Source organism: Arachis hypogaea, chromosome 16 (assembly GCF_003086295.3).
Source record: "Arachis hypogaea cultivar Tifrunner chromosome 16, arahy.Tifrunner.gnm2.J5K5, whole genome shotgun sequence".
In the NCBI taxonomy this organism is placed as follows: domain Eukaryota; kingdom Viridiplantae; phylum Streptophyta; class Magnoliopsida; order Fabales; family Fabaceae; genus Arachis; species Arachis hypogaea.
The window spans coordinates 45,292,731-45,316,375 of NC_092051.1; the positions used below are offsets into that span (position 1 = coordinate 45,292,731).

The 23,645-nt window shown below is 39.5% G+C and overlaps 2 non-coding genes across 2 annotated transcripts; both read right to left on the minus strand.

Annotated features, from left to right (window-relative positions):
• Positions 1-921: 921 nt before the first annotated feature.
• LOC112760061 (small nucleolar RNA R71) lies at positions 922-1,029 on the minus strand. Its single transcript, XR_003180518.1, has one exon. It is a non-coding gene; the product is annotated as a small nucleolar RNA R71 (small nucleolar RNA).
• Positions 1,030-17,736: 16,707 nt separating this feature from the next.
• On the minus strand, positions 17,737-17,843 carry LOC112760607 (small nucleolar RNA R71). The gene has a single exon (XR_003181040.1). It is a non-coding gene; the product is annotated as a small nucleolar RNA R71 (small nucleolar RNA).
• Between the last annotated feature and the right edge of the window lie 5,802 nt (positions 17,844-23,645).

Here is a 23,645-nt window from a genome sequence, read left to right on the forward strand (position 1 = left end):
ACTTTTTACCTTTAATTTTCGAAAATCCCTTCCCTCTTTTTCAAAATTTCTTTTTAATTAACTAATTATTTTAATTTTTGATTTTAATTTTATTTCATTCCTAATTTTCGAAAATTACTAACCTTTTTCAAAAACTATTTTCAAAATTTAACTTTAAATTTTATTTTTTTATTTTCAAAAATCCTCTCACCTCTCATCTTCTTCTATTTATTTATTCATCTACTAACATTTCTCTTCATCTCATATCTCTGCTCTCCTCACCCTTCTGTTTGGATTCTCCTTTCTTTTCTCTTCTACTCTTCTTTTCTTCTACTCACAACAAGGGAACCTCTATACTGTGGTAAAAAGAATCCCTATTATTTTTTTTTCTGTTCCCTTCTCTTTCATATGAGCAGGAGCAAGGACAAGAACATTCTTGTTGAAGTAGACCCTGAACCTGAAAGGACTCTGAAGAGGAAACTATGAGAAGCTAAAATACAACAATCCAGAGACAACCTTACAGGAGTTTTCGATCAGGAAGAGAAGATGGCAGCCGAAAATAATAATAATGCAAGGAGGATGCTTGGTGACTTTACTGCACCTAACTCCAATTTACATGGAAGAAGCATCTCCATCCCTACTATTGGAGCAAACAATTTTGAGCTTAAACCTCAATTAGTTTCTCTGATGCAACAAAACTGCAAGTTTCATGGACTTTCATCTGAAGATCCCTTTCAATTCTTAACTGAATTCTTGCAGATATGTGACACTGTTAAGACTAATGGAGTAGATCCTGAAGTCTACAGGCTCATGCTTTTCCCTTTTGCTGTGAGAGACAGAGCTAGAATATGGTTGGATTCTCAACCTAAAGATAGCCTGAACTCTTGGGATAAGCTGGTCAAGGCTTTCTTAGCCAAGTTCTTTCCTCCTCAAAAGCTGAGTAAGCTTAGAGTGGATGTTCAAACCTTCAGACAGAAGGAAGGTGAATCCCTCTATGAAGCTTGGGAGAGATACAAGGAACTGACCAAAAAGTGTCCTTCTGACATGCTTTCAGAATGGACCATCCTGGATATACTCTATGATGGTCTGTCTGAACTAGCTAAGATGTCATTGGATACTTCTGCAGGTGGATCCATTCACCTAAAGAAAATGCCTGCAGAAGCTCAAGAACTCATTGACATGGTTGCTAATAACCAATTCATGTACACTTCTGAGAGGAATCCTGTGAGTAATGGGATGCCTCAGAAGAAGGGAGTTCTTGAAATTGATACTCTGAATGCCATATTAGCTCAGAATAAAATATTGACTCAGCAAGTCAATATGATTTCTCAGAGTCTGAATGGAATGCAAGCTGCATCCAACAGTACTCAAGAGGCATCTTCTGAAGAAGAAGCTTATGATCCTGAGAATCCTGCAATAGCAGAGGTGAATTACATGGGTGAACCCAATGGAAACACTTATAACCCCTCATGGAGAAATCATCCAAATCTCTCATGGAAGGATCAACAAAAGCCTCAACAAGGCTTTAATAATGGTGGAAAAAATAGGTTTAGCAATAGCAAGCCTTTTCCATCATCTACTCAGCAACAGACAGAGAACTCTGAACAAAATACCTCTAATTTAGCAAACTTAGTCTCTGATCTATCTAAGGCCACTTTGAGTTTCATGAATGAAACAAGGTCCTCCATTAGAAATTTGGAGGCACAAGTGGGCCAACTGAGTAAGAAGATCACTGAAACCCCTCCTAGTGCTCTCCCAAGCAATACAGAAGAAAATCCAAAAGGAGAGTGCAAGGCCATTGATATAACCATCATGGCCGAATCCAAAGAGGAAGGGGAGGACGTGAATCCCAAGGAGGAAGACCTCCTGGGACATCCAGTGATCAATAAGGAGTTTCCCTCTGAGAAACCAAAGGAATCTGAGACTCATCTAGAGACCGTAGAGATTCCATTGAACCTCCTTATGCCATTCATGAGCTCTGAAGAGTATTCTTCTTCTGAAGAGAATGAAGATGTTACTGAAGAGCAAGATGCCAAGTTCCTTGGTGCAATCATGAAGCTGAATGCCAATTTATTTGGTAAAGAAACTTGGGGAGATGAACCTCCCCTGTTCACCAATGAACTAAATGCATTGGATCAACTGAGATTGCCTCAGAAGAAACAGGATCCTGGAAAGTTCCTAATACCTTGTACCATAGGCACCATAACCTTTGAGAAGGCTCTATGTGACCTTGGGTCAGGAATAAACCTTATGCCACTCTTTGTAATGGAGAAACTGGGAATCTTTGAGGTGCAAGCTGCTAAAATCTCATTAGAGATGGCAGACAACTCAAGAAAAGAGGCTTATGGACAAGTAGAGGACGTGTTAGTAAAGGTTGAAGGCCTTTACATCCCTGCTGATTTCATAATCCTGGATATTAGGAAGGATGAGGATGAATCCATCATTCTTGGAAGACCTTTCCTAGCCACAGCAAGAGCTGTGATTGATGTAGACAGAGGTGAACTAGTCCTTCAATTGAATGAGGACTCCCTTGTGTTTGAAACTCAAGGTCATCCTTCTGTAAACATGGAAAAGAGGCACAGTACGCTTCTCTCAGTACAGAGTCAACTAAAGCCCCCACAGTCAAACTCTAAGTTTGGTGTTGGGAGGCCTCAGCCAAACTCTAAGTTTGGTGTTGAACTCCCATATCCAAACTCTAAATTTGGTGTTGGGAGTCCATAAAGTTGACCTGATCACCTGTGTGGCTCCATGAGAGCCCACTGTCAAGCTATTGACATTAAAGAAGTGCTTGTTGGGAGGCAACCCAATTTTATTTATCTAATTTTATTTTTATTGTTATTTCATGTTTTATTAGGTTCATGATCATGTGGAGTCACAAAATAAATCAAAAAATTAAAAACAGAATCAAAAATAGCAGAAGAAAAATCACACCCTGGAGGAAGGGCTTACTGGCGCTTAAACGCCAGTAAGGAGCATCTGGCTGGCGTTCAACGCCAGAACAGACCATGGTTCTGGCGTTGAACACCCAAAACAAGCAGCATCCTAGCGTTCAGACGCCAGGAATGCACACTGAGGAAAGCTGGCGCTGAACGCCAGAAACAAGCATAGAACTGGCGTTCAACGCCAGAAACATGCTGCATCTGAGCGCTGAATGCCCAGAACAAGCATCAATTCGGCGTTTAAACACCAGAATTGCATGCAAAGACATTTTACATACCTAATTGGTGCAGGGATACAATTCCTTGACACCTCAGGATCTATGGACCCCACAGGATCATCTCAACATCTGTGGACCCCACAAGATCCCCACCTACCTCCACTCATACTCTTCCCTCTTCTCAATGTTCATCCTCTCTTCCCAATAAACACCCTTCCCCAAACCCTTCACCAATCACCTCAAGCTCTCTTCCCTATCACCCATCCACCACTCACATCCATCCACTCTTCCCCATAAACTTACCTCATAAACCCCACCTACCTTCAAAATTCAAAATCACTTTCCCACCCAAACCCACCCTAAATGGCCGAACCTAACCCCTCTCCCTCCACTATATAAACTCCTCCATTCTTCTTCATTTTCACACAACACAACCCTCTCTTCCTCTTCTTGGCCGAAATACAAACCTCTCTCCCTCTCCATTTCTTCTTCTTCTTCATCTCTTCTTTCTTCTCTTGCTCGAGGGTGAGCAATATTCTAAGTTTGGTGTGGTAAAAGCATAAAGCTTTTTGATTTTCAAAAACCATTGATGGCACCTAAGGCCAGAGAAACCTCTAGAAAGAGGAAAGGAAAGACAAAAGCTTCCACCTCCGAGTCATAGGGGATGGAGAGATTCATCTCAAGGGTCTATAGCTCAGTGGTAGAACATTTGACTGCAAATCAAGAGATCCCTGAGATACCTCAGGGGATATATTTTCCTCCACACAATTATTGGGGGCAACTAAGGTGGAACATCAAGAGCACTCCATCATCCTCCATGAAATTAAAGAAGATCAAAGAGCAGTGAGGGAGGAACAACAAAGACAAGGAAGAGACATAGAAGAGCTCAAGGACATCATTGGTTCCTCAAGAAGGAAACGCCACCATCACTAAGGTGGACTCATTCCTTGTTCTCAAATTTTCTGTTTTTTATTTTCTTTATGTTAAGTGCTTATCTATGTTAGTGTCTTATTACATGATCATTAGTATTTAGTAACTGTCTTAAAGTTGTGAATGTCCTATGAATCCATCACCTCTCTTAAATGAAAAATGTTTTTAATTCAAAAGAACAAGAAGTACATGAGTTTCGAATTTATCCTTGAACTTAGTTTAATTATTTTGATGTGGAGACAATACTTTTTGTTTTCTGAATGAATGCTTGAACAATGCATATGTCTTTTGAAGTTGGTGTTTTAGAATGTTAAATATGTTGGATCTTGAAAGAATGATGAACAGGAGACATGTTATTTGATAATCTGAAAAATCATAAAAATGATTCTTGAAGCAAGAAAAAGCAGTGAATACAAAAGCTTGCAGAAAAAAAAGAGAAAAAAAATGGCAAAAAAAAAATAGAAAAAGAAAAAGCAAGCAGAAAAAGCCAAAAGCTCTTAAAACCAAAAGGCAAGAGCAAAAAGCCAATGACCCTTAAAACCAAAAGGCAAGGGTAAATAAAAAGGATCCCAAGGCTTTGAGCATCAGTGGATAGGAGGGCCTAAAGGAATAAAATCCCGGCCTAAGCGGCTAAACCAAGTTGTCCCTAACCATGTGCTTGTGGCGTGAAGGTGTCAAGTGAAAACTTGAGACTGAGCGGTTAAAGTCAAGGTCCAAAACAAAAGAAGAGTGTGCTTAAGAACCCTGGACACCTCTAATTGGGGACTTTAGCAAAGCTGAGTCACAATCTGAAAAGGTTCACCCAATTATGTGTCTGTGGCATTTATGTATCTGGTGGTAATACTGGAAAACAAAGTGCTTAGGGACACGGCCAAGACTCATAAAGTAGCTGTGTTCAAGAATCAACATACTGAACTAGGAGAATCAGTAACACTATCTGAACTCTGAGTTCCTATAGATGCCAATCATTCTGAACTTCAATGGATAAAGTGAGATGCCAAAACTATTCAAGAGGCAAAAAGCTACAAGTCCCGCTCATCTGATTGGAGCTATGTTTCATTGATAGTTTGGAATTTATAGTATATTCTCTTCTTTTTATCCTATTTGATTTTCAGTTGCTTGGGGACAAGCAACAATTTAAGTTTGGTGTTGTGATGAGTGGATAATTTATACGCTTTTTGGCATTGTTTTTAGTATGTTTTTAGTAGGATCTAGTTACTTTTAGGGATGTTTTCATTAGTTTTTATGTTAAACTCACATTTCTGGACTTTACTATGAGTTTGTGTGTTTTTCTGTGATCTCAGGTATTTTCTGGCTGAAATTGAGGGACTTGAGCAAAAATCAGATTCAGAGGTAGAAGAAGGACTGCTGATGCTGTTGGATTCTGACCTCCCTGCACTCAAAGTGGATTTTCTAGAGCTACAGAACTCAAAATGGTGCGCTTCCAATTGCGTTGGAAAGTAGACATCCAGGAATTTCCAGAAATATATAATAGTCTATACTTTGATCGATTTTAGATGCAAAAGGGCGTTGAATGCCAGTTCTACGCTGCAGTCTGGAGTTAAACGCCAGAAACACGTCACGAACCAGAGTTGAATGCCAAAAACACTTTACAACTTGGCGTTCAACTCCAAAAGAAGCCTCTTCACGTGTAAACTTCAAGCTCAGCCCAAGCACACACCAAGTGGGCCCCGGAAGTGGATTTATGCATCAATTACTTACTTCTGTAAGCCCTAGTAGCTAGTTTAGTATAAATAGGACTTTTTACTATTGTATTAATCATCTTATGATTTTTAGTTCATCTTTGGATCATATTGATCACGTTTGAGGGCTGGCCATTCGGCCATGCCTGAACCTTCATCACTTATGTATTTTCAAATGGTAGAGTTTCTACACACCAGAGATTAAGGTGTGGAGCTCTGCTGTTCCTCAAAGATTAATGCAAAGTACTACTATTTTTCTATTCAACTCAACTTATTCCGCTTATAAGATATCCATTCGCACTTCAACATGAATGTGATGATCGTGACAGTCATCATCATTCCCTATGAACACGTGCCTGACAACCACTTCTGTTCTACCTTAGATTGAATGAGTATCTCTTGGATTCCTTAATCAGAATCTTCGTGGTATAAGTTAGAACCCATGGATGGCCATTCCTGAGATCCAGAAAGTCTAAACCTTGTCTGTGGTATTCCGATTAGGATCTGGGAAGGGATGGCTGTGACGAACTTTAAACTCGCGAGTGCTGGGCGTAGTGACAAACGAAAAAGAATAGTAAATCCTATTCCAGTATGATCGAGAACCTCCAGATGATTAGCCATGCCGTGACAGAGCATTTGGACTATTTTCACAGAGAGGATGGGATGTAGCCATTGACAACGGTGATGCCCTTACAGAAAGCTTGCCCTGGAAAGGAGTAAGACTGATTGGATGAAGACAACAGGAAAGCAGAGATTCAGAGGAACGAAAGCATCTCTATACGCTTATCTGAAATTCTCACCAATGAATTACATAAGTATTTCTATCTTTATTTTCTGTTTATTTATTATTATCATTCGAAAACTCCATAACCATTTGATATCCGCCTGACTGAGATTTACAAGATGACCATAGCTTGCTTCATACCAACAATCTCCGTGGGATCGACTCTTACTCACGTAAGGTTTTATTACTTGGACGACCCAGTGCACTTGCTGGTTAGTTGTGCGAAGTTGTGAAGTTATGTTTGGATCATGGTATTGTACACCAGTTTGTTGGCGCCATTGCCAGGGAGAGAACGAACAACAAATTTTACAACCTGAGTAACAATTTCGCATACCAGACGCCAAAGGCAATCCTAGACTCCATATCCATCACAAAAATTCGAGCTTAAAGCATTCTAAACCAAATAAGCATAATTATATAAAACCTTAACATAAATAAACCGGGTACTACATCTTAGGGGAGTTTCTAATCTAAACCAACACCGCTGTCCCACAGCCTTCACCAGCCTACCCTTCATGCGATCCCATCGCCTCCGCTTTCCGAACCTCCTCAATCCCAGTAGAAAGCACAATTATATACAATGCAAGTAAAACACAAGTAGGAGCATAATAAGCAATTAATTCATGTAGCAATTTGGCATGTTATACAAATAGGCAAACAATCTCAAGTCGGCAAAGCATACAAACAGATAGAAAATGCACATGACGAATGCTTGTCCTACTAACTGTGATATCATATTGTCGGTTCAATTCCCAACCCGACACATCTCCATAGAGATGTTTCCCTTTGGAATCATGGTGTGGGAACCCCCGAGATATACTGCTCGGATCACTATCCAGGGTTTTGCTCCTGAACGCTCTGATGATCCGAAGGGATGCGAGCGGGATCTATTGCCAGCGGCCTTACATCTAAGCGCAAATGGGACAAACCATCGACCTTACGCCGCCGCCGCTACCTCGACAGGCGGGATCCAAGCTCGGCCCTTGCTGGGCGCATAGCGTCTCATAATCTCAATGAAAAGTAGTGTAGTGGTTTTCAAAAACATTTTTAATACAAGATGGATCCATCACTTCATTGAGAGCCCTTGCTTCTTTTCAACCACTGTTCATTCATATTTCAGTTTCAAATTCAACAGTTCCTTAATCCTCATCTTATTAATCAACCATTCACCATATAATATTAAACCACCTTCAGTACGCCAGAAACCTAGGCCTTCGTTTTCTAAATTTTTCCAAATAATATCGTTTTAAGTCCCTTAAAATCCTTTCCCATTTTCAAGTATGCATAAATATGTCCAAAAGTCTTAAAAAGTTGTGATAGAAGCTTACAACCTTATTGGGGAGGTAGAAAAGTTGAAAACAAAGCAAAATTTGAGAAACAGGGCGTGTGCGTTCACACAGGGGTGTAAAAACAAAATTTTTGGATTTTTTTTTTTGAAAATTTTTCAAAAATAAAAAGAGTAAAAATAAAAACTTAAAATTAAAATAAAATTACCTAATCTGAACAACAAGATGAACCGTCAGTTGTTCAAACTCAAACAATCCCCGGTAACGGCGCCAAAAACTTGGTGCACGAAATTGTGATCCTTAACAACGGCGCCAAAAACTTGGTGCTCGGAACGTAATTCACACACTTTGTCACAACTTCGCACAACTAACCAGCAAGTGCACTGGGTCGTCCAAGTAATAAACCTTACGTGAGTAAGGGTCAATCCCACAGAGATTGTCGGCTTGAAGCAAGCTATGGTCACCTTGTAAATATCAGTCAGGCGGATTCAAATGGTTATGGAGTTTTAATAATTAAAATATAATTAAAATATAAAATAAATATAGAGGTACTTATGTAATTCATTGGTGAGAATTTCAGATAAGCGTATAGAGATGCTTTCGTTCCTCCTGAACCTTTGCTTTCTTGCTTTCTTCATCCAATCATTCCTACTCCTTTCCATGGTAAGCTTTATGTAGGGCATCACCGTTGTCAACGGCTACATTCGGTCCTCTCAGTGAAAATGGTCCAAAATGCGCTGTCACCGCACGACTAATCATCTGTCGGTTCTCGATCATACTGGAATAGGATTCAGAAATCCTTTTGCGTCTGTCACTACGCCCAGCACTCGCGAGTTTGAAGCTCGTCACAGCCATCCCTTCCCAGATCCTACTCGGAATACCACAGACAAGGTTTAGACTTTCCGAATCTCAAGAATGGCCGCCAATAATTCTAGCCTATACCACGAAGACTCTGATCGTGAATCAGAAGGCTAAGAGATATGCATTCAAGCTTGTTTTCATGTAGAACGGAAGTAGTTGTCAGGCACACGTTCATAAGTGAGAATGGTGATGAGCGTCACATAATCATCACATTCATCATGTTCTTGTGTGCGAATGAATATCTTAGAGAAGAAATAGGCTTGAGTTGAATAAAAAAATAATAGTACTTTGCATTAATTCATGAGGAACAGTAGAGCTCTACACCTTAATCTATAGTGTGTAGAAACTCTACCGTTGAAAATACATAAGTATAAGGTCCAGGCATGGCCGAATGGCCAGCCCCCATAAAGGTCTAAGATAGCATAAGACTAATCAAAGATCCCCCTTATAACATGATAGTAAAAAGTTCTATTTATACTAAACTAGTTACTAGGGTTACAGAAATAAGTAAATGATGCAGAAATCCACTCTCGAGCCCACTTGGTGTGTCCTTGTGCTGAGCATTGAAGCTTTCACATGTAGAGGTCTTCCTTGGAGTTAAACGCCAGTTTGTAACCTGTTTCTGGCGTTTAACTCTGCTTTGCAACCTGTTTCTGGTGTTTAACTCCAGAATAAGGCAGAAAGCTGGCGTTGAACGCCAGTTTGCATTGTCTAAACTCGATCAAAGTATGGACTATTACATATTTTTGGAAAGCCCTGGATGTCTACTTTTTAACGCAATTGAGAGTGCGCCATTTGGACTTCTGTAGCTCCAGAAAATCCACTTTGAGTGTAGGGGGTCAGAATCCAACAACATCTGCAGTCCTTCTTCAACCTCTGAATCTGATTTTTGCTCAAGTCCCTCAATTTCAGCCAGAAAGTACCTAAAATCACAAAAAACACACAAACTCATAGTAAAGTCCAGAAATGTGATTTTTAATTAAAAACTAATAAAAATATACTAAAAACTAACTAAATCATACTGAAAACCATGTAAAAACAATGCCAAAAAGTGTATAAATTATTCGCTCATCACACAGGTTGCAATTTCCCATTGGTGTGTGTGCGCACCAACTGTGCCAGTGTTGCAAGCAGGTTGCCTGCCTCTGTGTGTGCGGACACACATGTTTGTGCGTGCGCACAGGTCACAATTTTCGCAGAGTGTGCGTGCGCACAAGGCTGTGTGTACGCACATACTTGAAAACACAGAATTCTGTAACTTTGCAGAATTTCAGATTTTCAACACCAACTTTGAATGATCATAACTTCCTCTAAAAAATTCCAAATTTCACAAACTTTATATTGATTTAAAGGGTTTTCAAAGATCTTTAATTCTAAACAAATTTCACCCAATTTTGAAAACCAAGGCAAAAGTTATGATCAGACAAAGTTCACCAAAAACCAACTTTTACCCAAAATCACAATTTCTACAATTCCTGTATAAAACACAACCAAGACCAAAACAAACCATTCCAAACTCCAATTCTCATCAAAATCAACACCCTATGACATATTACACCAAGCTTACCACATATTTCTTTACTTTACCTCATCCTCAATTGCAACATTAATATATTACATATACTCAAACCTCACTAGCATTTTTCCAACTTCATTACCAATCAATTAACATCAATATCACATTTATCAACACAATTCACTCTTCCACTCCACAAATCATTCACCCTCATCACATCACTATCAATAATCAATATTAACTCAAAAATCATCATTTCATCAAACATCATCATACAATAACATCCAACAATTCATCAACCATTCAAATCCAATCCTATCCTATGGGTCACTAGCCTAAGTGTCCATGAATATTATATACTACATAGAGGAAACTGAAACCATACCTTGGCTGATTCCCAATATGAACCAATTGAGTTTTCAACCAAAATCCAACCACCAATGTAACTCCAACAAGCACCAACAAGCTCCAAACTCACAATAATCAAGATATATACATATAGATCACCACAAAATCAACTTAGGGCTCAACATAAATCAAAAGTTCACAAGAGTTCAAAGCCTCTTATCTTTTTCAACAGATTTGGATGTCAAAACCCAAAGCTAAGCAAGGATTAGAGTGAACCTAAACACAAAGAATCACAAAAACTTACTTAATCCCAAGCCCTAGATACCCAAAATCTTGAGGAGAAGAACTGAGAGGGATTTGAGTTTTTCTTACCAATTTCTTGGATGGGTTTTTTAGAGCTCGTCACAAGGAACGCATAGCCGCTGACAGCACGCAAATCGGAGCACCGTAGCTCAATATGTTAGCTAGAGAAGAAGAGGATGAATAGTGCTCTTGGGGTTTCTCTGCTTCTTCTTCTCTTCAGCAATGTGTGGGTGTGTTAGGAGTGATTGGGTTCATTAATGAACCCTTATATATGTTGGGCTTGGGCCCAACTTGGGTCCGGTCTAACCCGTTGGCGTTTTTAGCCCGTTTGGCCCAACTTCGGACCAAACCTTAAAAATTAACGCCCAGTTTTTCATTTCTAACATTTTTCTCAAGTTTTTTTGACTGTTTTCACTTTTTTGTGCACTGTATCGGGCAGACTTTAACCGGTTCAATTGTCGGTTTGCAGTTTTTCATGGTTTTTCGCAGAAGGCACATTTTCTGACTCAGAAAAACCCACTGAGTCCAAAAATTACCTTTAAATCCTCAAATTCTCTCTCTAACATTTTGGAATCTAATTTGAGCAATATAACCACTTAATTAACCTATTCGATTAATCGCGGTTCTTACAAAAGCCACCAAGCTCGATCCAAAGCCTCAAACCAACTCCAACAAACACCAAAACTCAATTTATCATCATACAACATATCACATCAAACCTAGGGTTCACAAGAACAACTAAACACAAGGGTTTAGTGAGACCATAGCTTACCCTACGAGATTAGAGGCAAAACCCAACAACATTCCAATGCTAGATCACCCCTAAACAAACAAAATCACAAAATCTACTCAAGGACTAAAACCAAAATTACAGAAATGTTAGGGCAGGAAACTGGAATGTGAGTTTCAAGTTCTTACCTACAAAACTTAGTTATAAATGACGGGCTTGACAAGTGCTTCGCGTGGCTACAAACGGCTCATCAATCGGAGTACCGTAGCTCAAGTTATAGCTCCCGGAAGGTGACAATAAATAGTGGCACCCCTTTTCTTCTCCCTTCTCTCTCAATCCGCATTTCTCTCTCTCTTTGGTGGTGAAAATGAGCTGAAAGCTCATTTAATGAGCATATATATGTTGACCTTTGGGCCCGGTCCAACCCATTAGCGTTTTAGGTCCGTTTGGCCCACTTTGGGCCAAAACCTTTAAAATTAGCGTCCGATTTTTTATTCTAAATTATTTTTGCCTTTTCAAAATAACAAATTCAATTTTCAAAATCTTATTTTCTAAAATACGCGGTACCGGACATAGCAGAGCCAGTACTGTCGGCTTAAGCATCGGTACGCATTTTTACATAAATTTTTCACCAAAGATACATTTTTCCACTCAGAAAAATCCATTGAATTTAAATTTCACCTTTATATTCTAAAAAGAACACTTCTATATTTTCGAACCTATTTCGGGTAATTAAATTATTATTTTATTAAAACGGTTATTCCGGTTCTTACATTCTCCCCTCCTTATTAGGAATTTTGTCCCCAAAATTCGAATCACGTGATATATCCTCCAAGAAGCGTTCTACTACCAATGTGTCATCCTAAACAAGTCGTCACAGCATCTTGTCCATCATAGTCCTACCTGTCAATGTTCCCTCTCGCCTTCTGCTGCGTCACTCTGATTATTCGTTGCTAACAACTCAAATGACTCCACTATATTGAACAGAAATTTTCCTTTAAACCAAAAACCACTTTTGTAACATTTTTTAGAACGTTTAAAACAAGTTCAATCTAAACCAGTTCAATGCTGAAGCTTTTTCAAAAGACTCAAAAATAATTAATCCTTAAATCAATTACTTTAAATCATGATTTTCTTAAATTCATTAAAATCCTTGAATCATAGATTTTCAATTTGAACCCCTTTCAATAAGTTAAATTACAAACTAAATTCACAAATTAAGAAAATTATAGAACTCACTTCTTCTGTAAACCATATTATTCAAACCAAGAGTTCCGACTTAGTTTCAAAACCAAAGCATTTAAACCGAAAGTTCCAAACCAATTTTCAAAATCATTCTAAGTTTTAAAAGTTTTTCAATATGATTTAAAGCCATACCAGTTAAAAATTGAAAATCCTATTTAAAAATCACAGAAGCATTAGTTGGTACTTCTCTTGCCACCAGTACTATACCTCACCCATCAGCTGATATGCCGCAAACTCCACGAACTGGTTTTCCGGAACATGTTGAGCTCGTAACGCATAGGCTAGGATAGTCATCCTCACTACCTCTCCATTAACGTGATCGACCTCATCTGTGAGTTGTCATTCGGGTTTCCTTTCCACACCAATCAATCGATATCAAGGTGATCAGTCTCAATAGCTCAAGCTCAATGCTTCAATTATCTCGAAAGTACTCACAAACAAGCATGCTATGCATATCAAACAGATATCCTAAATAGCACGAAAGAAAAATTACCTAGAGTATGCAACAAAGCACAATCGGTCCATTCCTGAGGCTCACGAGGACGAACCGCTCTGATACCACTAATGTAACACCCCGTTACCCTAAGCCTTACCTCTAGCCGTAAAGCTAAGGATAACATAGTGCCATAACAGTTCTAAAGCTTATAATATAGTATATATTCAAGAATTTATATAACTAGAAGCCCGATGTAGGAGTAAAGCTCAAAGCCGCATAAAGCAGAATTACGAAACGTGAAGCCTTCACACAGGTAACTAAACGCATAGGTACAAACATAACAAGATATAATACAAATAAAACCTTGTAGATAGCTCCAGGATACCCAAGGTAATAATTAAATTAACAAGATATATATATAAGTATGACATACAAAAAGAGAACTAGTCACAGCTTGAGGAATTTAGGCCGGCTAGTCAAACTGAATACAACAGTATTTTGAAGTTTTAAAACAGCAACAACCTATCTCTCAAAGTTTTCATAAATAAAGCCTATAAAGCAAAAAGGTTATATAAATACAAAGGATGAGAAAGTGACTATATCAAAATAAAGCAGAATAAAACAAAGATGGAACCATACTCTGCTTTGTCACCATCTCGCAACTCATTAAGGTGGGTTACGACCTGCATCTGAAAAACAACAACAACATATGGTATGAAAACCGGAGATTCTCAATATGGTAACAGTTCCCGGTATATAAAATGTAAGGTTCCGGGACGCCAGAGGCAATCCTAGAACTTCACACCATAGATATTCAAGCTTAACAAAATAAATAAATAAACCATAACCATAAACAGAGTTATATAAACTTAGGAGATTTCTAACTAATACTAAACACATCGCTGTATCTCACAGCCTTCACCAACCAAACCTCCGTGCGATCCCATCGCCACCGCCTACCAAGCCTCCTCAATTCCAACAGAAAATACAAGTAATGCAAACAAGTAAAGCAAAAGTAATATATATATATATATATATATATATATATATATATATATATATATATATATATATATATACAACAAGTAAACAAATAACAAGTAGACATGTGATTCATTTAGACATAACTGAATTTAAGCAAAGCAAACAAGCATATAGAAGATGCATATAATGAATGCCTGTCCTATTGGCTCGTGATATCATTGGTCGGTCTATAAATCCCAACTCGACACATCCTCCCGGATGTAGCCTTCCTTGCCACATCAGAGATATAGGCTCTGCACACTCATGCAGCAGGGAAGGTTATGCAAGCAGGATACAACCCCATCACTTAAATCTCAACATAGGTAGGAGACTACCTCGGCCCTTACGCCGGCACCGCTACCTCGACAAGCGAGAGACTGCCACAGCCCTTGCCCGTGGCACATAGCAACTTGTCAAACATAACAATTCAGTAACACAATACAGATCATTAACAAATAACAGTATACCTCAAGTTCATCAATCGCAGATCAATCGCAACTCATTCTCAAGTTCCCACCTCCTCATAACCATCACCGGTTTTCAATTTCTCAAATTTCGATCGCTCAATTCTGTGTTCCTTGTATCTCCTGGTGTATCTTCTTGCAAGTTGTTTGTTGATAAGTTTTGAAAAGCTCAATTCAATTCTTTGGACATTGATTTTTGTGCATAAACTCTTTGCATTTACCCCAAAGCTTCCTTGTGATGGATTGGAATTTCATGGTTTGTTTTACCAACTCTTTGCATAGTACATTTTGGTAGTAACCCTTAGGATAGTTGCATGCATTTAGGTAGCACATAGAATAAATCATTTTCCTTTCATCTATCTCCTTTGAGTGTGTTTAGCATGAGGACATGCTAGTGTTTAAGTATGGAGAAATTGATGAATCCATATTTGATGATAACTTTTGGTTTAAATTGAATGGATTTCATCATATAAACTTGCACTTATTCCACTAAATAGCATGCAGTTGAACTTTCCTCCTAGTTTGTGCTTGATTATGAAAAGATGCTCTTTTGTGCCTAATTTGATTCATTTTATTCCATTTACCTTCCATTCAATGCCTTGATATTATTTGTGAGTGATTTCAGAGGTATAAGGTAGGAATGGCTAGGAGAGAATGGAAGAAGAGCATTCAAAGTGGAGGAAGCATGAAGAATCAAGGAGAAGAGCTCAGCCTAGTGTGCGTACGCACAAACCTGCGTGCGTATGCAGAGCCCTCAGATAAGAGCCACGCGTGCACGTGAGCCGCACCGTGCGCGTCGCGTGTTCAATCAAGTGTCGCCTAGTGTGCGTGCGCACGACTTCCTGTGCATACGCACGGGTAGAGATTTTTGGCAGTGTGTGGGCGCACACGTCTGTGCGTCTGCACAGGTGGATGCACATGCCTTCATTAAAATCTCACGTGACTCACAATTTTGGAGCTTGGGAGGCCCATTTCTGAAGCCATTTAGCTCATAAGGAAGGAAAAATGAAGACCATAACATAGCATAATATTAGTGTAGCTTAGGAGTAGTAGTAGATAGCTTTAGTATAGTTTTTCTTTAAGTTTTTCATCATCTTCTCTACTAGGGTTTATACTAGGGTTTTACATTCAAGTGCCATTTCCATTTTTGATCTTGGATTTTGCTAATTCCCATTGTAAGTATCTCTTTGTTGCTACTCTTTATAGTTACGTTGTCCTTACACTTTCTTATAATTCAAGTTATAGTTCAATTTCACTTCTCTTTTGAAATTTCTATTTCTTGTTAATGAAATTGATGATTGATGATTGTTCTATGCTTTCTTGAGTCTTTATTATTGATTGAGATCATTTGTTGCTTTTGGTTTCAAGCTTTTTCTCATTTTTCCCATGTTTAAGGTTTTTGCCCACCAAGTGTTTGACAAAATGTAAAGTATGATTTTGGGCTAGTTTTCTATCTCTTAGCTTGGGGAAAGTGAGCAATTGGATACCTAGAGTTGGAATGTCCAACATTTAGTGTTAATCTTGGATTCTTAATTGTTCTCGTTCCCACTAACGCTATGTTGTTGCTAAGGCAATTAGCAAGCAATTTAGAATTTGTGGGTTAAGAACACTTATGCGCGTTTAACTTTCTCTCCGATGTGAGGGTAAATCAAGTGAGATTGATCCATTCTAGTTGGCATAGTTGTGGTTCCACAAGGAAATGACCCTTAGCTCACTCCAAGCCAAGATACCTTTTATGCTTAAATTCCTTTATACACATTACATTAGTTCCTTTTATACTTTACTTGTCTATATTGCATAGTTACTTCTTTGATTCCTTTATTAGTTCATTTCTTACAATTTTGTATGTTCTTTCATTGCTTTATATGTTTATCCCTTTATTGAAAACCCGATGATCCTCACAACCAAGATTGCACACTCATTGGTCTCAAGTGTCCTTGGGAGACAACCTAGGAATTGAAACTCCCGGAATTGAACTGGTTTTGAATTGTGACATATGCTTTGGATTAAAAAATTTGATTTGGGAATTAATCATTGGTCTAGGCTATACTTTCAATGATGGGATTCTAATTTGTGAAAACCTAGATCGACGGTAAATCTCCTGCACATCAAATTTTGGCACCGTTACCGGGGAATTACTTTAAGTGCAATGAGTGCTATAATTTTGGTTGTTGTGAATATGTGAATAGTGTGAATATTTGGTTTTTGTTTGCTACTTGGTACTAATTTGTAGTTATTGATTCTATCTAGCTAGTCTTGGTAGTTGTTAATTGCTAGGTTGATTTATGTTTATTTGCCCATTCTTGTTTTGCTTTTCATAATTGTATGCTTTTATTGCTTCCTCAGTTGAATGACCCGGTCATTTCTAGACCCGAGCTTAGCCCCTTTTGATCTGGAAATAGAAAGAACTTTAACTCATATTAGGCAAACTCGGCGCCGACTAGCATTTGTGAATAGTGAATTGGGCTTGCTTGAAGAGCACTCCAATTCACTATCACCATCAATCCATGACCATCATTCTTCCATTAACGAGGAAACCTTATATTCATCTGTGGGGAGTGCTGAAATCTCTGTGAGTGACTCAGGTGACGACACCATGGCGGATCTACCTCGTAGAATCACTTTAAGGGAAGCCGGAGCTCCTGATATTAACTTGCAACCGATACAAATCCGGTATCCGGCTTTAGATCCAAATTTTGAGCTTAAGACTGGCACAATCATCTTGCTCCCCAAGTACAATGGACCGCCCAGAGAAGACCCTCTTAAGCATCTTAAGGATTTCCAAGTTGCATGCTCCACTGCGAGAATACCTGGTGTAGATGAAGTAGTAGTTTTGGTTTTTGCTTTCCCTTTCTCTTTGGAGGGAAAAGCAAAAGAATGGTTTTAGACTCAACCGGGAGATATGATTTCTGATTGGGACTTGTTACGTAAGGAATTTCTGGAAAAGTTTTATCCACCACAGAAAACAGACAAGCTGCGAAAGAAAATCTCTTGTATTGTGCAACGAGATGGGGAGACTCTTTATGAGTACTGGGAGAGATTCAAAAAGTTGTTGGAAGCTTGCCCCCACCACCGTATTGACGAGTTGGTACTTATTAGCTACTTCTGTCAAGGGATGAACCCCCAAGATAAGCTTTTCCTAGATGCCTCTAGTGGAGGATCACTCACCAAAAACAAGACCGCTGAGGAAGCTTGGGAGATCATAGCAAACTTGGCGGACTCCACTCAACACTCAAGGGCAAGAAACCCACAACCAAAAGCTTTAAGTGAAGTTTCTCCTTCCGGAGATGCCGTTTTGACAAAGACCCTCGGTGAGATGACAATTTTGTTGAGACAAATCACCTAAGGGCAAAAAATCTCCCAAGCCTTGATATCTTCTCCACCTCAACCTCCAAGGATTGAAGGACCACCAAGATCATGTGGTATTTGTGCTTGTAACAACCATTACACTGATAAGTGTCCTACATTAGCGGTAGCTAATCCATACCCACAAAGACCCAACTACAATCAACATGGAGGAAATCAAAACCAAGGGTGGAGGGATAATTCTAACCAAAGGTGGAACCAAGCCCCACAAGCTCAACCTTACCCAAGCCAATAAGCCTACTATCATCAAGCTCCTCAAGGTCAACCACAATACCAACAATCCTGCCAACAACCTCCACAATCTCAACCTCAAGGGAGGTATCAACATCCACATAGTAGACCTAACCCTCCTCAAGGCAATCAAAGTTCTACTCCTAATCAACCCTACATGAATGACACACTCCAAACCTTTATGCAAGAGCAATGAGACTTTCATAAGAAATAAGAAGTGTATATGGCTACAATTGCCGAAGCACTCACCCGTTTGACTATTTCTTCTCCTACTACACAAAATGTCCAACAAGCCTCAACTTCTAGTGGTTTACCCTCACAACCTCAACCGAATCCTAAGGGGAGCATCAATGCTATCACCCTTAGGAGCAGCACCAAGTTGGATGAAATTGGTGTTGTACTTACAAGTTCGAGTGACGAAACCCATAAGGAAAAGGTGGGATAGGATATGAGAGTGATGAAGGATGAAGAGGAAGATGTTGAGAAGGATGGGGAGGAACCGCTCAAGGCCAAGGAGCCAAGGAGAAAAAATCTGGTTGAAGAGCCTATGCCCATTCCATTCCCAACTTTGGCCAAGAAGGCCAAGAAGCAAGAATAACTTGACCCCAACATGGTGAAAATTTTTAAGAATGTTGAAGTCACCGTCCCTCTATTTCAAGCCATTCAACAAGTGCCCAAATATGCCAAGTTCCTCAAAGATGTTTGACCCACAAGGAGAAAATTGGCGAACTCAACAAAAGGCCGGTAGATGATTCTATCTCTTCTCTAATTCCTGAAAAATGCAACGATCCCGGCCCATGTTTGGTTACTTGCTTAATTGGTGGGATAAAGTTCACAGATTGTATGTGTGACTTGGGGGCGTGCGTAAGCATTATGCCACTCCCCATTTATGAGAGATTGAACTTGTCACCCTTAAAGAGGTCCGGGGCGAGATTCGTGTTGGCCGATAAGAGCATTGTATCAGTTGTGGGGATTGCAGAAAATGTTCTGGTTGACATCCAATGTTTACTCTTCCCGGTAGATTTCCACATTTTGGAGACTCCTCCCATTGACTCAGACAAGCCATCATCCATTTTACTTGGAAGGCCGTTTCTAAAGACATTCCGTTTCAAGCTAGATGCACATTCAGGAGTCTATTCTTTTGAGGCCGATGGCAAGGTAGCAAGATTCACGTTGGAGGAATCCAAGAAACCCATCCTCGAAGCATATTCTATCTTTGGGTGTGATATAGTCGAAGATGAAGTGATTGAGGTTGGTAAAGAACAAGAAGAAGAGAAGGTCACCAAGAAGTCTAATTCAAGAGATCACACTCAATCCAAGAATGCCAAGGATTTGGAGATTTTCCTCCTTGGAGAAGTTCAAAGTGACCAATGAAGCCATGCAAGGTCCAACATAGGACTCTAGACCAAAGTGCTTGGTGGGAGACACCCCACCATGGTAAGATTGTTCCAACTTTATCTTTTTGTATATAGCTTTTTGAATTAGTTGCTTTCTTGTGGTATGATGATTATATTAGTTTTGATTTGGTATTTTTTTTCTTGGATTGAATAAGTTTGATTGCTTATGGATCATTAATTTATGCTTGTTTGTATGATTTGGGGTTGGTATGTTGCTATGCTATAGGAAGGAACTTTAGTTTTGAAAAGAAAAATTTTTCTGAAACAGGGCATCTGTGCGAGCGCACGCCTCTGTGCGCCCGCACACTCTTTGCAACATCCTCTAGTCGCAGCGCCAGAACTGCCTCTGCGTGGGCGCTGCCCTATTTTCTGAGACTCGTACATGCGCACCCACTTGTGCGTATGCACGACTGTCCCTTATTGCGCTTTCTGTGCGGCCGCACAGACGTGTGCGTCCGCACACCAATGGACAACCCTCTGGTGGGAGCGTCAGCATGAGTTGTGCACGTGAACAACCTCCGCCATCTTTGTCCGTGTGCGTGCGCACGGACCTGTGTGCGCACGCACACACGACTCTGGACCTCAAGCAATTTAAAAAAAAGAGCTTTCTGTGCGAGTTCACGCTCTTGTGCGTCCGCACGCATTGTTACAACCCCTCTGGTGGGAGCAACTGCACGCTCTGTGCGCTTGCATCCCCAACCTTTTCGTGTCTTGTGCGTACACACCATCTTAGGTGTACTCACACATCCCTCTATCTTGCGACCTCTGTGCGCGCGCTCCCTGTTGTGCGTCCGCACACGCTTACACACCCCTTCTGGTTGCAGCGATCGCATGCTGTGTGCGTTCGCAATCCTTCCAATTTCTGCTTGTTGTGCATCCGCACAGGCCTCTGTGCGCCCGCACACGACTCGTTTTGGGCATTAACAGGGAAACCTGCCCTGTTGAGAAGCAATCTCATTCTCTTCTTTTTCTCATTGTTGCTGCTCCCCTCACCACAGCCCTCAGTTTTAGGCGACCCTACCGCTGGCCACCGCCGCCGTCAAGCCGCTACCAACCCTCTCTCTCTTTTCTCTCTTTTCTCTTTTTTTCTCTTTTCTTTTCTTTCTTTCTTTCCTTTCTCTTTTCTCTCTTCACCACCGGTGAGTTCTCCCTCTTCGGCATTTTTTTGGCGAATCCAACCGCCGTAACTCGCAGTGGCTATAAGAAGTGCCATTGTTTTCTTCCCCTTTCTTGTTTGTTTCAACCTTCAATTTTCAGGTTCTTATTTTCCCTTTTGTTGATTTTAAAATTGTTTTGATTTTGTTTTTATGTTGCTTATATTGAATTTAGTTCTTTTCTTTGTCTTTTATGTATTGCAAGTATTGATATTTGATTATGGGTTGATTATGATTGAATTTGAGCATTAATTGTGATAAGCTTGCACATTGCATACCACATGTTTTATTAAATGCCTCAATGAATATTTGTTTTGATTCATATGACATGGCCATCATACGTGTTCAAATTATCTCTTGTTAGGCATATTGTATGAATTGTGCAACTTCAATTATACCTTTTGATGGTAGTTAAGTGAATTCACCAATGCATTTCCTTATTTGTTGATGCACGATTTTGGTTACAAATGCATTGTGTTATGTGAAACTTAATTGTCATTGTTCATCTCGGAGTTTGGATTCGGTAATCACGTTACAATTGTTCAACTTTAGATGATGTCTTGATCAAACATCTTTTGGCCTTAACTTAGAACATGGCACATGTGGTCACCACTTATTGAGGATGAGCAATTGACACTTCACTTTGAGTGCATGGTTATTGTTGTTGTACACTCTTTTGCTAATGAAATTTCTTGCCAACAACCTCAATGACCATTACATTCAAAGCGTGTTAATAAATCAATTGGTGCGAGCTTGAAGTTGCTTTTATGTCCATGTTTTAGCCTTGCAACTTAAGCACTTATTTGAGAAGCATTGAACTTTGTCCAGTAAACAATGTGGTTGCTGTGGTATCTGGCCGGTGTGTGTGTTCCAACCGCGCGCATCATTGGAATATAGAGACCGTGTTTTTATAAACCACACTATTTTAAAAGCTTCTTTTAACCTTGTGAGTGCTTCCTCAGTAATTTTGTTTTATTGTTGCCCTATGATCTTGAAAATCTTTTATTTTATTTTCAGGATGCGAAAGAAGGGTAAGGCACCGGTTACTTCGCCGGTTGAGCAAACTACCGCTCACTTTCCTGATGTTTGGCGGGATCGCCAAGGTGATAAACTGAGTACCTTGGTCAACCGAAGAGCCGACTCTCAATACAAGGCAATTGAGAAGTGCACAATCCATTGGGAGTGGCCGTTGAAGGTTCCAAGCCAGTACAAGGCGACCATTCATCAAAGGATTGCCTCGCTTTGTTGGGAATTTCTCTAGCGAGAACCCATTGAAGTCAATGAAACTATGGTGTGGGAATTCTACGTAAACTACCAAGGTTGGGAAGCAAAATCAGTATTCCTCCGGGGAAAGATGTTGGATACTTCCAATCAAGCTCTAGAAGCTATTCTGAACATCCTCCACATTCCGCTTGAGAAGGATGATTATTCCATGATAAAAGTGGATGTGTTCAAAGGAAAAATATATCTGACTCCCATTGTTGAGAGAATAGGCCATCCTGGTGCATCTTGGAAGTATAGCAAAGGGAGAAATTCTGTTCCCACTAGCATTGCATACTCTGATTTGAATGCCGAAGCTCGTATATGGCATCAGATTGTGGCGGACTACATCATCCCGAGCATCCACACTACCCATGTCAGATTTAGAACTGCTTTGCTACTTTGGGCTATTTTGCAAGGGAAGCATTGATGAACGGAATTTTTGACGGTATAGAATTTCACAATTGAAATCTCGTCGAAGTATAGTTTCTAAACCAATCAATAATCCTTTCATACAAAAATTTTGTTTGTCACAAGTACAAATCCCTAAAATTATAAACCGAAGTTTTTAAACCTCGGGTCGTTCTCCCTAGGAATTACAATAAAGTGTTCTTGTTATTGGTTGAGGTATGTTTTGGGGTTTTGAGAATAAGAAACAACAAATATAAATGGTAATGAAAATAAACTAACAACTAACAAAGCTCTTGACAAGGTATGAGAACTAGAAGTCCTATCCTAGCTATCCTCCTCAATTGTTGACCACAAATTATCCATTGCTACCACTTAGTTAACCTCTAACCATGGAGGAAAGTCAAGTGGATGAATTAACTTGGTTCCACAAGTCCTAGCCAACTCCCAAGGGAAAGACTAGCTTTAGTGGTATCCAAATCAATTAGCAACTTCTAATTACCAATCAACAATGGAATTAGATAACTCAAGCGTCACTAATTACTCTACCTAGGCCAAGAGGAATAAAATATACACTAAAATCCAACCAAGCATTTCATCAAACACTTGGAAGGCACAAAAGGAAAGCATAGTAAATTAGCAACAATAATGAAATCTAACAACAATTATTGCAAGGAATTAATAACAACAATCAAAAGAAACACAATTATCATGAATTACCTCAAATTGAATTGAAAGAAAATAGAATGAGCAAAAGTAGATCTACAAACAAAGTATAAGAAATTATAACAAACAATAGAAGAATGATGAATGTAACAACAAAGAATCCAAGAGTAGAAGAAGATGAAAGCATGAATTAAAACCTAGATCTAAGATTATTGACCTAAACCTAGTCCTACTCCTAATCCTAGAGAAAAGTGAGAGCTTCTCTCTCTAAAACTAACTAAAACTAAGCCTAAAGTGTGTGAATGAATGTCCTCCTTAAAGTGTGTGAATGAATGTCCTCGCCCTTCCCCCTTCATTCCTTGGTCTATTTAGCCTTTTCCCGCCAAAAACTTAGCTCC